This window comes from Ranitomeya imitator, chromosome 4, assembly GCF_032444005.1.
Source record: "Ranitomeya imitator isolate aRanImi1 chromosome 4, aRanImi1.pri, whole genome shotgun sequence".
In the NCBI taxonomy this organism is placed as follows: domain Eukaryota; kingdom Metazoa; phylum Chordata; class Amphibia; order Anura; family Dendrobatidae; genus Ranitomeya; species Ranitomeya imitator.
Window position 1 is genome coordinate 369,449,780 of NC_091285.1, and position 12,833 is coordinate 369,462,612.

Genomic DNA, 12,833 nt, shown 5'->3' on the forward strand with positions numbered 1-12,833 from the left:
TCTAAAGTTGATGTAATCTGTATGATATCTCATATTGAATAGTGGAAGGGGGTAGGCAGCTGTGTGCATGTGAAGTGAAGAACTCTACCCATGGGTGGCAGGAAGGAGAATAATACAGTGGCTTGCAAAAGTTTTCACCCCCTTGGCATTTTTCATGTTTTGTCCCCTCACAACCTGAAATTTCACTTTTTTTACGGTTTGCCTCAGAGCATGTAAAGTACATGCCTACAACTGTGAACATTTGTCTTTCTTTTTATTGTTAAGCAAACAACAAATAGGACAAAATAACTGAAAACTTCAGAGTGCATAACTATTCACCCCCCTAAAGTCAGTATTTTGTAGAGCCTCCTTTGCAGCAATTACAGCTGTAAGTCACTTTGGATAAATCTTTATGTATTTTCACATTTTTCCCATTCTTCAAGGCAAAACTGCTCCAGCTCCTTCCAGTTAGATGGTTTAATGGTTTAATCTGGTGAACAACTATCCTCAAGTTTGACCACAGATTCTAAATTGGATTAAGGTATATGCTTTGTCTAGGCCACTCCAAAACATTTACACATTTCTACTTAAACCACTCAAGTGTTGCTTTAGCAGTATGATTTGGGCCATTATCTTGTTGGAATTTGAACCTCCATCCCAGTCTGAAATCAGTGACAGACTGAAACAGACATTGTGGAAGAATATCCCTGTATTTAACCATCCATCTTCATGGCTTATTTTCCCTGTCCCTGCAGCTGAAAAACATTTTTATATCACCCAACCCTGACTTGAACTTCTCAACAACTTTGTCCCTGATGTGTTTGTAGATCTCATTGGTCTTCATGGTGTTGTTTGGTTAGTGGTGCCTCTTAATGGTTTTGCAGCCTCTGTGGCCTTTCAGAAAGGTGTGTATATACTGATAAACCATGTGGCACTTACATTGCACACAGGTGGAATTCCTTTCACTAACCATGTGACTTATGAAGTTAATTGCTTGCACCAGAAATATTTATGGTCTTCATAGCAAAAGGGGTGAATTCATATGCAAATGCTAATTTTTGGTTATTTGATCCCATAAATTTAACTTTTATTATTATTATTATTATTATTATTTATATAGCACATACTGAAAGACATACTGATAGGGAATTTAGATTGTGAGCCCCAACGGGGACAGTGATGATAATGTGTGCAACATGTAAAGCGCTGCGGAATATGTTAGCGCTATATAAAAATAAAGATTATTATTATTATTATTATAGCACCATTAATTCCATGGTGCTGTACATGAGAAGGGGTTACATCAAAATACAAATATCACTTACAGTAAACAAACTAACAATGACAGACTGGTATAGAGGGAAGAGGACCTGCCCTTTCGGGCTTACATTCTACAGGATTATGGGGAAGGAGACAGTAGTTCGAGGGTTGCAGTAGCTCCAATGGTGTTGAGGTGGCCGTGTGGTCTTTACAGGCTGTAAGCTTCCTTGAAGAGGTGGGTTTTCAGGTTTCTTTTGAAGGATCCGAAAGTAGTGGATAACCGGATGTGTTGGGGCACTGAATTCCAGAGGATGGGTGATATTCGGGAGAAGTCTTGGAGGCGATTGGGTGAGGAGCAAATAAACGTGGAGGAGAGGAGGAGGTCTTGGGAGGACCGGAGATTACGTGAGGGAAGATATCAGGAGATTAGTGTGGAAATATATGGAGAAGAAAGGTTATGGATGGCTTTGTAGGTCAGTGTTAGTAATTTAAACTGGATACGCTGGGAAATTGGGAGCCAGTGAAGGGATTTGCAAAGAGGTGAAGCAGGAGTGTAGCGAGGAGAGATATTATTTAGTTGGGCCGCAGAGTTAAAGGGAACCTGTCACCTGAATTTGGCGGGACCAATTTTCGGTCATATGGGCGGAGGTTTCAGGTGTTTGATTCACCCTTTCCTTACCCGCTGGCTGCATGCCGCAATATTGGATTGAAGTTCATTCTATGTCCTCTGTAGTACATGCCTGCGCAAGGCAATCTTGCCTTGCGCAGGCATGTACTACAGAGGACAGAAAATGAACTTCAATCCAATATTGCGGCCAGCATGCAGCCAGCGGGTAGGGAAAGGGTGAATCAAACACCCGAAAACTCCGCCCATATGACCGAAAACCAGTTCCACCAAATTCAGGTGACAGGTTCACTTTAAGGATGGACTGTAGGGGTGTGAGAGTGTTAGTAGGTAGGCCACAGAGGAGTATGTTGCAGTAGTCGAGGCGGGAGATTATTAGGGCATGCACGAGTGTTTTGGTAGAGTGAGGGTTGAGGAAAGAATGGATTCTGGAAATATTTTTGAGCTGGAGTTGACAGGAGGTGACGAGAGCTTGGATGTGCAGTTTGAAGGACAGGGCAGAGTCAAGGGTTACTCCGAGGCAGCGGAGTTGCCTATGTTTTTCTCACTTCACTTCAACAACTTAGACTATTTAGTTCTGTTTCATCACACAACTCAGGTTACAAAAATATTTATACAAAGGTTGTAATGTAACAAAATGGATAAAAAAACATGGGGGTGGGGGGTGAATGTTTTCACATGCCACTGTATACGCAACTTTATGTAATCATTGAACTGTTCACCGTACAATGACACAAGTTGGGGATCCAAGACAATTGAATTTGTGTATACATTCAGCCCCATGTTTTCTTACAGAAAAATGTTAAGTACAGGAATTTCCTATTTTTTTGTGCATTTCATTTTATGTGCATACTGTGTCACTTAATGTGGTTATAACCCTGGAACACTTCAACAGATCCCACTGATTCTGTGAATATTTTTTCATAAATTGTTGTACTTCATGACAGTAGTAACATTTCTTCAATATGACATGCATTTATTTGTGAAAATATCAGAAATTTGGGGAAAAATGTTAAAATTTGGCCATTTTCAATTTTTAACCCCTTTCTACCATTGGACGTACTATTCCGTCCATGTGGTATGGGCCCTACTTCCCATCCACGGAATAGTACAGCAGCAGCATGGACTGTTATGGACCTGGTGGTTATGAGCACCCGGAATGACCTGATGGTTAAACTCACACAGGACAAGCTCTGGGAAGTGGGAACTCTGCTGACCGCAACCCCTAATCCTATCACACAACTAGAAATAGCCGTGGAGCGTACCTAAAACTCCCTAGATGCCTCTTCACAGCCTAAGAGCTAGCTAGCCCTAAAGATAGAAAATAAAGCCTACCTTGCCTCAGAGAAATTCCCCAAAGAAAAAGGCAGCCCCCCACATATATTGACTGTGAGAAAAGATGAAAGTCACAAACACAGAAATGAAACAGGTTTCAGCAAAGGGAGGCCAGACTTACTAAACAGACTGAGGATAAGAAAGGTATCTTTGCGGTCAGCACAAAAAACTACCAAAAGACCACGCAGAGTGTGCAAAAACACCTCCGCACCGACTCACGGTGCAGAGGTGCCACTCAGCATCCCAGAGCTTCCAGCTAGCAAAGCAAAATCATGAAAGCAAGCTGGACAAGGAAACAATGAACAAATAATTAACCAGCAGGGACTTAGCTTCTGCTGGAGTAGACAGGTCACCAGAAAGATCCAAGAGCGAACTGAACCAGTACAAGAACATTGACAGCTGGCATGGAGTAACGATCTGAGTGGAGTTAAATAGAGCAGCCAGCCAAAGACTAAACTACGTCACCTATGGAAGGAACCTCAGAAGCAGCAGCTCCACTCACAGCCACCAGAGGGAGTCCATGGACAGCCCGGAAGGTACGAAACCACAAAATCAAAACGGGAGAAAAACAGCGACCATTCAGCCTGTCTAGGATTCAACCGTTTGGCAGACTCGAGATAAGTCAAATTCTTGTGATCCGTCAAGACCACCACGCGATGCTTGGCTCCTTCAAGCCAATGTCGCCACTCCTCGAATGCCCACTTCATGGCCAACAACTCTCGATTGCCAACATCATAATTGCGCTCAGCAGGCGAGAATTTTCTAGAAAAGAAGGCACATGGTTTCATCACCGAGCCATCACAACTTCTTTGCGACAAAACAGCCCCTGCTCCAATCTCAGAAGCATCAACCTCGACCTGAAACGGGAGCGAAACATCTGGCTGGCACAACACAGGGGCAGAAGAAAAACGCCGCTTCAACTCCTGAAATGCCTCTACAGCCGCAGAGGACCAATTGACCACATCAGCACCTTTCTTGGTCAAATCAGTCAACGGTTTAGCAACACTAGAAAAATTAGCGATGAAGCGACGGTAAAAATTAGCAAAGCCCAGGAACTTCTGCAGGCTCTTCACAGATGTCGGCTGAGTCCAATCATAAATGGCCTGAACTTTAACAGGGTCCATCTCGATAGTAGAAGGGGAAAAAATGAAACCCAAAAATGAAACCTCCTGAACTCCAAAGAGACATTTCGACCCCTTCACAAACAAGGAATTCGCACGAAGGACCTGGAATATCAATCTGACCTGCTTCACATGAGACTCCCAATCATCCGAAAAGACCAAAATATCATCCAAATATACAATCATGAATCTATCCAGGTACTTTCGGAAGATGTCATGCATAAAGGACTGAATCACAGATGGAGCATTAGAAAGCCCGAATGGCATAACCAGGTACTTAAAATGGCCCTCGGGCGTATTAAATGCTGTTTTCCATTTATCGCCCTGTTTAATTCGCACAAGATTATACGCCCCTCGAAGATCTATCTTGGTGAACCAACTAGCCCCCTTAATCCGAGCAAACAAATCAGACAGCAGCGGCAAAGGGTACTGAAATTTGGCTGTGATCCTATTAAGAAGGCGGTAATCAATACAAGGTCTCAAAGAGCCATCCTTCTTGGCCACAAAAAAGAACCCTGCTCCCAACGGTGATGACGACGGGCGAATATGACCTTTCTCCAAGGATTCCTTTATATAACTCCGCATAGCGGCATGCTCTGGCACAGATAAATTAAACAGTCGGCCCTTAGGGAACTTACTACCAGGAATCAAATTAATAGCACAATCGCAATCCCTATGAGGAGGTAGGGCACCGGACTTGGGCTCTTCAATTACATCCCGGTAATCTGACAAAAACTCAGGGACTTCAGAATGAGTGGAAGGCGAAATTGACAGCAATGGAACACCACCATGTTCCCCCTGACAACAGCAGCCGGACACAGACATAGATTTCCAATCCAATACTGGATTATGGACCTGTAGCCATGGCAACCCCAAAACGACCACATCATGCAGATTATGCAACACCAAAAATCGAATATCCTCCTGATGTGCCATGCACATCGTCAATTGAGTCCAATACTGAGGCTTACTCTTGGCCAAAGGTGTAGCATCAATTCCTCTCAATGGAATAGGATACTGCAAGGGCTCCAAGAAAAAACCACAGCGCCTGGCAAACTCCAAGTCCATCAAATTCAGGGCAGCGCTTGAATCCACAAATGCCATAACAGAATAGGATGACAGAGAGCAAATCAGAGTAACGGACAAAAGAAATTTAGACTGTACCGTACCAATGGTGGCAGACCTAGCGAACCGCTTAGTGCGCTTAGGACAATCGGAGATAGCATGAGTGGAATCACCACAGTAAAAACACAGCCCATTCCGACGTCTGTGTTCTTGCCGTTCAGCCCTGGTCAAAGTCCTATCACATTGCATAGGCTCAGACCTATGCTCAGAGAATACCGCCAAATGGTGCACAGCTTTGCGCTCACGCAAGCGCCGATCGATCTGAATGGCCAAGGACATAGACTCATTCAGACTAGCAGGCGTGGGAAATCCCACCATGACATCCTTAAGGGCTTCAGAAAGACCCTTTCAGAAAATTGCCGCCAGGGAACACTCATTCCACTGAGTAAGCACCGACCACTTTCTAAACTTCTGACAGTACACCTCCGCTTCATCCTGACCCTGACACAAAGCCAGCAAGATTTTCTCTGCCTGATCCACTGAATTTGGTTCATCATAAAGCAATCCAAGCGCCAGAAAAAATGCATCTACATCACGCAATGCAGGATCTCCTGGTGCAAGGGAAAATGCCCAGTCTTGAGGGTCACCACGCAACAAAGAAATAATGATTTTTACTTGTTGAACGGGGTCACCAGAGGAGCGGGGTCTCAAAGATAGAAACAGTTTACAATTATTTTTGAAATTCAGGAACTTAGATCTATCCCCAGAAAACAAATCACGAATTGGAATTCTGGGCTCTAACATCGGATTCTGAAACACAAAATCTTGAATGTTTTGTACCCTTGCAGTGAGATGATCCACACAAGAGGACAGACCTTGAATGTCCATATCTACACCTGTGTCCTGAACCACCCAGAGGTTAAGGGGAAAAGAAAGACAAAACACACTGCATAGAAAAATAAAGGTCTCAGAACTTCTCTTATCCCTCTATTGAGATGCATTAATACTTTGGGCCAGCTGTACTGTTATGGACCTGGTGGTTAGGAGCACCCGGAACGACCTGATGGTTAAACTCACACAGGACAAGCTCTGGGAAGTGGGAACTCTGCTGACCGCAACCCCTAATCCTATCACACAACTAGAAATAGCCGTGGAGCGTACCTAACACTCCCTAGACGCCTCTTCACAGCCTAAGAGCTAGCTAGCCCTGAAGATAGAAAAATAAGCCTACCTTGCCTCAGAGAAATTCCCCAAAGGAAAAGGCAGCCCCCCACATATATTGACTGTGAGAAAAGATGAAAGTCACAAACACAGAAATGAAACAGGTTTCAGCAAAGGGAGGCCAGACTTACTAAACAGACTGAGGATAGGAAAGGTATCTTTGCGGTCAGCCCAAAAATCTACCAAAAGACCACGCAGAGTGTGCAAAAAGACCTCCGCACCGACTCACGGTGCGGAGGTGCCACTCTGCATCCCAGAGCTTCCAGCTAGCAAAGCAAAATCATGAAAGCAAGCTGGACAAGGAAACAATGAACAAATAATTAACCAGCAGGGACTTAGCTTCTGCTGGAGTAGACAGGTCACCAGAAAGATCCAAGAGCGAACTGAACCAGTACAAGAACATTGACGGCTGGCATGGAGTAACGATCTGAGTGGAGTTAAATAGAGCAGCCAGCCAAAGACTAAACTACGTCACCTGTGGAAGGAACCTCAGAAGCAGCAGCTCCACTCACAGCCACCTGAGAGAGTCCATGGACAGAACTCGCCGAAGTACCATTCATGACCACAGGAGGGAGTTCGATAACAGAATTCACAACAATGGACTATCGCAGCTGACATCCGGCACTATGTGCCTGGAGCGGTCACGGACCGCTCCTGGCACATTAACCCCCGAAACACTGCGATCAAAGATGATCGCAGCCTTCTGGCGGCATAGGGAAGCATCACGCAGGGAGGGGCTCCCTGCGTGCTTCCCTTAGACCCTCGGAGCTGTGCGATGTGATCGCGTTGCTCTGAGGGTCTCCTACCTCCTTCTCCTCCTACCTCCTGGTAAGACAGGAGCACTGCCTGTAAGATCACTGATCTGACACAGTGCTGTGCAAAGTGTCATATCAGTAATCTGACACTATAGTGTGATGTCCCCCCCAGGGGCAATGTAAAAAAGTTTAAAAAAAATATTTACATGTGTTAAAAAAAAAACAAAATTCCTAAATAAAGAAAAAAAATATTGTTCCAATAAATACATTTCTTTATCTAAATTATAAAAAAAATAAAAGTACACATATTTAGTATTGCCGTGTCCGTAATGACCCGACCTATAAAACTGTCCCACTAGTTAACAAACGAGGCAAAAAACAACGCTTTATTATCATACCGCCGAACATGAAGTGGAATAACACGCAATCAAAAAAAAGGATATAAATATCCATGGTACCACTGAAAACGTCATCTTCTCCCACAAAAAACGAGCTGCCATACAGCATCATCAGCGAAAATATAAAAAAGTTGTTGTCCTTAGAATAAAGCGATGCAAAAATAATTGTTTTTTATATAAAATAGTTTTTATCGTATAAAAGCGCCAAAACATAAAAAACGATATAAATGAGGTATCGCTGTACTCATATTGACCCGAAGAATAAAACTGCTTTATCAATTTTACCAAACACGGAACGGTATAAACACCCACCCCCCAAAAGAAATTCATGAATAGCTGGTTTTTGGTCATTCTGCCTCACAAAAATCAGTATAAAAAGCGATCAAAAAATGTCATATGCCCAAAAATGGTTCCAATAAAAACATCAACTCGTCCCGCAAAAAACAAGACCTTACTTGACTCTACTAAAATATGGAAAAATTATAGCTCTCAAAATGTGGAGACGCAAAAACTATTTTTTGCAATAAAAAGCGTCTTTTAGTGTGTGACAGCTGCCAATCATAAAAATCCGCTAAAAAACCCGCTATAAAAGTAAATCAAACCCATCTTCATCATCCCCTTAGTTAGAGAAAAATACTAAAATTTAACAAATGTATTTATTTCCATTTTCCCATTAGGGTTAGTGTTAGGGCTAGGGTTAGGGCTAGGGTTAGGATTGGGGCTAAAGTCAGGGTTGGGGCCAGGGTTAGGGTCAGGGTTGGGGCTAGAGTTAGGGTTAGGACTACAGTTAGGGTTGGGGCTAAAGTTAGGGTTAGGGTTGGGGCTACAGTTAGGGTTAGGGTTGGGGCTAAAGTTAGGGTTTGGATTACATTTACGGTTGGGATTAGGGTTGGGATTAGGGTTAGGGGTGTGTCAGGGTTTGGGGTGTGGTTAGGGTTACCATTGGGATTAGAGTTAGGAGTGGGTTTGGATTAGGGTTTCAGTTAGAGTTGGGGGGTTTCCACTGTTTAGGCACATCAGGGGCTTTTCAAACGTGACATGGCGTCCGATCTCAATTCCAGCCAATTCTGCATTGAAAAAGTAAAACAGTGCTCCTTCCCTTCTGAGCTCTCCCATGCGCCCAAACAGGGGTTTACCCCAGCATATGGGGTATCAGCATACTCAGGACTCATTGGGAAACAACCTTTGGGGTCCAATTTCTCCTGTTACCCTTGGGAAAATACAAAACTGGGACCTAAAATATAATTTATGTGGAAAAAAAGATTTTTTATTTTCACGACTCTGCATTATTAACTGTAGTGAAACATTTGGGGGTTCAATGTTCTCACAACACATCTATATAAGTTCCTTGGGGGGGTCTAGTTTCCATTATAGCGTCACTTATGGGGGGTTTCTACTGTTTAGGTACATCAGGGGCTCTGCAAATGCAACTTGACGCCTGCAGACCTATCCATCTAAGTATGCATTCCAAATGGCGCACCTTCCCTTCCAAGCTCTGCCTTGCGCCCAAACGGTGGTTCCTCCCACATATGGGGTATCAACGTATTCAGGACAAATTGGATAGCAACTTTTGGGGTCCAATTTCTCCTGCTACCCTAGGGAAAATATAAAACTGGGGGCTAAAAAACAATTTTTGTGGAAAAAAATATTTTTTATTTTCATGACTCTGCGTTATTAACTGTAGCAAAATATTTTGGGGTTCAATGTTCTCACAACACATCTATATAAGTTCCTTGGGGGTCTAGTTTCCAATATGGAGTCACTTGTGGGGGGTTTCTACTGTTTAGGTACATCAGGGGCTCTGCAAATGCAATGTGATGCCTGCAGACCAATCCATCTAAGTCTGCATTCCAAACGGCGCTGCTTCCCTTCTGAGCTCTTGCATGCACTCAAACGGTGGTTCCCCCCCACATATGGGGTATCAGCATACTCAGGACAAATTGGACAACAACTTTTGGGGTCCAATTTCTCTTGGTACCCTTGGGAAAATACAAAACTGGGGGCTAAAAAATAATTTTTGTGGAAAAAAAAGAATTTTTATTTTCACAGCTCTGCGTTATAAACTTCTGTGAAGTACTTGGTGGGTCAAAGTGCTTACCACACATCTAGATAACTTCCTTATGGGGTCTACTTTCCAAAATGGTGTCACTTGTGGGGGGTTTCAATGTTTAGGCACATCAGGGGCTCTCCAAACGCGACATGGTGTCCCATCTCAATTCCAGTCAATTTTTCAATTGCAAGTCAAATGGCTCTCCTTTGCTTTTGACGAGATTCTTCATATAGAGTGGTCCTCTGGGAGAATTCTGGGATGGAGTAAATCTTGTGAGGGCAGATATCTGAGGGAGTGCGTTCAGGTTGCCAAAACAGAGGTACCCGCAGATCTTACCTCTTTCCCCAAACACTATTGGTCTAATGCGGACGTTTTCTTAAAGAGAGCTGCAGAGACTCTTCCGCCTCACCGCCCCTATGACTGTCCTATTAATCTCTTGCCAGGGTCAGAGCCTCCCCGGGGGGCGCATCTATCCCCTATCTCTCCCGGAGATGGAGGCAATGTCACAATACATGCAGGAGAATCTAGCAAAAGGATTCATTAGGAAGTTACTGACACCTGCGGGGGCGGGTTTCTTCTTCGCACAAAAGAAGAATGGAGAATTGCGTCCATGCATTGACTACAGGGGTCGTAATGCCATCACCATTAAGAATAAGTACCCTCTGCCCCTGATATCTGAGCTCTTTGATAGACTACGAGGGGGTGAGGGTATTTACTAAGCTAGATCTGCGGGGTGCTTACAACCTGATTCGCATCTGTGAGGGGGACGAATGGAAGACGGCTTTCAATACCAATGATGGGCACTATGAATATCTGGTGATGCCCTTTGGGCTTTGTAATGCCCCAGCCATCTTCCAAGACTTTGTAAATGATATCGTCCGGGATATGCTCTCCACCTCGGTGGTGGTCTATCTGGATGATATTCTCATCTACTCTCCAGATATAAATTCCCACAGGAGAGATGCTTGCAGAGACTTAGACCTCCTACGGGCAAACTCCCTCTATGCCAAGTTGGAGAAGTGTCTGAGCAGGAGTCCTTGCCTTTCCTGGGCTATACAGGTCCTTCTCAAAAAATTAGCATATAGTGTTAAATTTAATTATTTACCATAATGTAATGATTACAATTAAACTTTCATATATTATAGATTCATTATCCACCAACTGAAATTTGTCAGGTCTTTTATTGTTTTAATACTGATGATTTTGGCATACAACTCCTGATAACCAAAAAAACCTGTCTCAATAAATTAGCATATCAAGAAAAGGTTCTCTAAACGACCTATTACCCTAATCTTCTGAATCAACTAATTAACTCTAAACACATGCAAAAGATACCTGAGGCTTTTATAAACTCCCTGCCTGGTTCATTACTCAAAACCCCCATCATGGGTAAGACTAGCGACCTGACAGATGTCAAGAAGGCCATCATTGACACCCTCAAGCAAGAGGGTAAGACCCAGAAAGAAATTTCTCAACAAATAGGCTGTTCCCAGAGTGCTGTATCAAGGCACCTCAATGGTAAGTCTGTTGGAAGGAAACAATGTGGCAGAAAACGCTGTACAACGAGAAGAGGAGACCGGACCCTGAGGAAGATTGTGGAGAAGGACCGATTCCAGACCTTGGGGAACCTGAGGAAGCAGTGGACTGAGTCTGGTGTGGAAACATCCAGAGCCACCGTGCACAGGCGTGTGCAGGAAATGGGCTACAGGTGCCGCATTCCCCAGGTAAAGCCACTTTTGAACCATAAACAGCGGCAGAGGCGCCTGACCTGGGCTACAGAGAAGCAGCACTGGACTGTTGCTAAGTGGTCCCAAGTACTTTTTTCTGATGAAAGCAAATTTTGCATGTCATTCGGAAATCAAGGTGCCAGAGTCTGGAGGAAGACTGGGGAGAAGGAAATGCCAAAATGCCTGAAGTCCAGTGTCAAGTACCCACAGTCAGTGATGGTGTGGGGTGCCATGTCAGCTGCTGGTGTTGGTCCACTGTGTTTCATCAAGGGCAGGGTCAATGCAGCTAGCTATCAGGAGATTTTGGAGCACTTCATGCTTCCATCGGCTGAAATGCTTTATGGAGATGAAGATTTCATTTTTCAGCACGACCTGGCACCTGCTCACAGTGCCAAAACCACTGGTAAATGGTTTACTGACCATGGTATTACTGTGCTCAATTGGCCTGCCAACTCTCCTGACCTGAACCCCATAGAGAATCTGTGGGATATTGTGAAGAGAAAGTTGAGAGACGCAAGACCCAACACTCTGGATGAGCTTAAGGCCGCTATTGAAGCATCCTGGGCCTCCATAACATCTCAGCAGTGTCACAGGCTGATTGCCTCCATGCCACGCCGCATTGAAGCAGTCATTTCTGCCAAAGGATTCCCAACCAAGTATTGAGTGCATAACTGAACATTATTATTTGTTGGTTTTTTTGTTTGTTATTAAAAAACACTTTTATTTGATTGGATGGGTGAAATATGCTAATTTATTGAGACAGGTTTTTTGGGTTATCAGGAGTTGTATGCCAAAATCATCAGTATTAAAACAATAAAAGACCTGACAAATTTCAGTTGGTGGATAATGAATCTATAATATATGAAAGTTTAATTGTAATCATTACATTATGGTAAATAATGAAATTTAACACTATATGCTAATTTTTTGAGAAGGACCTGTATTATCTCAGCCCGAGGATTAGCTATGGATCCTGCCAAGCTACAAGTAGTGATGGACTGGCAGGAACCTCATTCTCTCAAAGTGTTGCAGCACTTTATGGGGTTCATTAATTAATATCGCCAGTTCATTCCCCACTTCTCAACTTTGGTAGCTCCCTTGGTAGCCCTCACCAAGAAGGGTGCAAATTCCAAATTGTGGTCAGAGGAGGTCTCCAAGGCTTTCTTATCTGTTAAGTCCCATTTTGCTAGTGCTCCCATTTTGCATCTTCCCGATGTAGACAAGCCCTTCATTATTGAGGTAGATGGCTCCTCCGTCTGTGCTGGAGCGGTCCTCTTTCAAAGGGACGCTCAGGGTC